The sequence below is a fragment of the Coturnix japonica genome, chromosome Z (assembly GCF_054131305.1).
Source record: "Coturnix japonica strain WE chromosome Z, WE-NBRP24, whole genome shotgun sequence".
NCBI lineage: Eukaryota > Metazoa > Chordata > Aves > Galliformes > Phasianidae > Coturnix > Coturnix japonica.
In genome coordinates, this window is record NC_140702.1 from 13,641,079 (window position 1) to 13,644,337 (window position 3,259).

Here is a 3,259-nt window from a genome sequence, read left to right on the forward strand (position 1 = left end):
TAAGTTCATACATGCTCACTGCATTGGCTCTATACAGAAGAGAAATGATCAACTTGTGATTATAAGTTTCCTAACCAGGGAGAAACAAAGAAATCTTAACAAAGTTGGGTAAATTAAGAAATTAGTGAACAATTAAAATCCATTACAAGGTATTCTTCTTCAGCGTCAAATCAGACGTGAATATGACTAAAATATAATCCATGACTAAGTGCTACAACTATAAATATTGTCAGTGGCTCAAATTTGCCGTGCAATTTTGCACATATATTCAATTTCAAATACTTGATTTTGTCACCCATTTTCATAGGTTCTATGTATAGCATGGTGGAAGAATGTTCTGTCATTAATAAATAGATCTCTTTTCAGTTTTCCCAGTAGGGAAGGGCATGTTAACCCAGCACTGGGCCTCATGCTTCCCTCTGCTGTGCAACCAAGAGAAAAGCATGCATGTTGAGAAGCAGTTTCTTCAGTTCAACCTGAGATGTTGATATTGGCCCTGTTATGGGCCTGGAGTGTAACTTACTAGCATTAACACCTTTTATAGGGAAAATCTTATTAAAAGATCCATTCTTAATGGATTAGACATTTTGTACCACTATTGTTAGTATTTTTCTGTTTCCCTCCCTCTGCTTTTACTCACAATACAATTTTGATGACTGACAATGTTGCATTTTTTGTGGAAAACTCTTCAGCCACAGGTTTTTCCAGTAAGCTTTGAGGTTTATCTGGGAGATCAGAACTGCAGTATGGCATATAGTGATTCCAGCTCTCACTTTTTCCACTGTGCAGCTGATGGTGACTTATGCCGTGATATTTTGGCAAAGGCACCAGCCATGAGCTGGAAGTGACTGGGGAAGGAATTAAGAGTATGGAAACAGTGACACTCTGTAGCCTGGAAATAGGGTTTGATTTATGCTGCTCCTCTTATGCCAATGCTCTCTGAGTTTATGCCCTTGTTATGACTGCTCTTCTAGAGAGGTGTTGATTTTGGATGAGGTGGAAGAATGTGAAGAAGTGTCCGAAGGAGCAGACTATTTTAAGATTCATGGTTTGGTCTGTGTTTTCTTGGTGACTCCTCAAGCCTCATAGAATTACCACTGCCTACCAACCAGCTTTTTACTGCTAGTTTTACTACTCTGCCTCTGTGTTCAGGCTCCTGCCAGTCCTCCCCACTGCCCCACACCTCTGCAAGGATGGACAGATCTCCACAGATGACATTCCTTACAGTATCTGAGTACAACATATGTACCTTTGTGTTCCAGCCTGCAGGAAAGCACTCTGCTTGCTCAGCCTGAGATGGATATGAGGATAATTAGCACTAATTACCATTGCTGACTGTTGTTACGGGCACTCTGGTCAGCCAGGCCAAAGCCCTTCCTTGAAATCGTCCTTTACAACATTAATTTCTAAATATATGTGCACTCTTAGTTTTGATTCACAGAAAACATATGCACAAGAAACAGATCTACCTGACTCTCCTGTGGGTGATAGTGCAAGTGGCTGCCATGAGTGTGGCACATGGTGGGGAAAGGGCTAGAGTTCATTATAATGTTTTTATATCCCTAAATCACGCTCTGGGAAGTCAGAAAATAATCCAGAAAATAATCCAATAAATAATCTTAACAATCATCACTTCTCTCTCACAAGTTCCTGACCTGCACTTGGGATGGCACCTGGAAACATTATCAAAGTGTGAGAATTGAGTTTGTCTTCACATAAGGGTTTCCTTGCCCAACACTTTTGATCAGCATCCCACAGCATCCTGTGGGCTTGTAGCTGAGAAGCTCACAGTACTCATAGGTGTTACAATGACTTTTAAGCCATTTGAGGGAACAGAGTTGTGGAAAGCAATGCATCCAAGAGTTCCCTACCTTCCAAAGCAGAACGAAGGGTCATGTGGAAGAGGATCTGACCTTCAGGTTTTGCCTGTGGTAAACACAATCATTTCTGTATTCCTGAAAATACAGAAGGAAGAGGGTGAATTCTTTTTCTTTTAGGTAATCCAAAACTCTTCTCCACCAAAGCATCTGAGAGGCATAAAATAGGCACAGCATTTCCCTGGTGAATAAGCCTGGGATGATTTCTGTTTACAGACTCACCTTGTGTATTAGTCTGTATCTTTTAAATCGCTCCCCAGAGGGAATCAGAGGCACATCAAGATGGTGAAGGATCCGTTGTCATATAGCTGCATTCAAAACATTATTTTCTGATAGAGGAATTATCAGATATCTACAACAAAGCATGCCGCAGATTGCTACTGCAGTACTGTATGCCAGCTGTTGAAACGACCAGCAGAAATATTAGGTCTCTACTCCCTCTTGTGAAAGTTTTCCAAAACTACACTGTCACAAATCCACAGCACATCTGCAGTAGCAAAATGGCTGTGCTATTTGCTTCTCTCATACATAAAAAGGCCAGACATGAATGCTGAAAAACTGGTAATGTCAGCAGCTGTTGAGTATGGGAAGAATTAGGGATGGGGTACTCAATGAGCTATTCAGTCCTCTCCATGTTTGGTCATTCTTTCCCATACTTGGCTGCTTCACAACTGCAGTATCTGACTGAGACTGACTTTTACAGGTATGCACACACCCATCTGCACACAGGCACACAGACAGCTCCAGCAAGAGGAGCATCTCTCTGTGCTGGAGAATGTCATTAGTCACAGTCTGTGGGATGCAGATGCTGCAGGATGATTTAAATCCTAAATGCTTTTATTGACAATAACAGAATTGAAGCTCAGTAGATTGATTTATTTACTTTTTCACCCAGTATCAATCTATCTGAATTTATTTTTTTTTTTTCAGGATTTTATCCACTTTCTCTTCCTTATGTTACTATCATTTTTAAAATTATTATTTTCATGTTTTTTCCCTATATTTGATGTTTCTGTCACACCCTTTCTTTGTACCTTCCCCTCTGTGGCTGCCAACACAATAATATTTCCCATAATTTTTCCCTTGACTGACTTCTTTTCAGGACAAATTCATAGCTGACGAAGCTGCAGTGAGGCTATTGGGTCTTTCAGCTGTAATTTTCCAATAGCAAGGTGAGTAAGATCTGAAGCAGATGATTTCCTAAGTACTGGAGTGCAGCAGTGAATCACAAGCCAAAGCTTTTCTCTCTCAGGTGAAGGTGCTTTGATAGAGCTGATGAATTTCCTGTCACAAAGGTCAATTCCTCCACCTCAGAGGGGTTCCTGTAGTGGGGGAACCCTCTTTGGTGATGCCAAGATGATGACACACAGTGGGATGCAGGG

At 41.0% G+C, this 3,259-nt stretch overlaps 1 long non-coding RNA gene across 1 annotated transcript; it reads right to left on the reverse strand.

Annotated features, from left to right (window-relative positions):
• Nucleotides 1–1,871: 1,871 nt before the first annotated feature.
• Nucleotides 1,872–2,293, reverse strand: LOC107306552 (uncharacterized). The gene is made up of 2 exons (XR_004305717.2): nucleotides 2,100–2,293; nucleotides 1,872–1,955 (listed from the first exon to the last, which is right to left on the reverse strand). It is a non-coding gene; the product is annotated as an uncharacterized LOC107306552 (long non-coding RNA).
• Nucleotides 2,294–3,259: the final 966 nt, after the last annotated feature.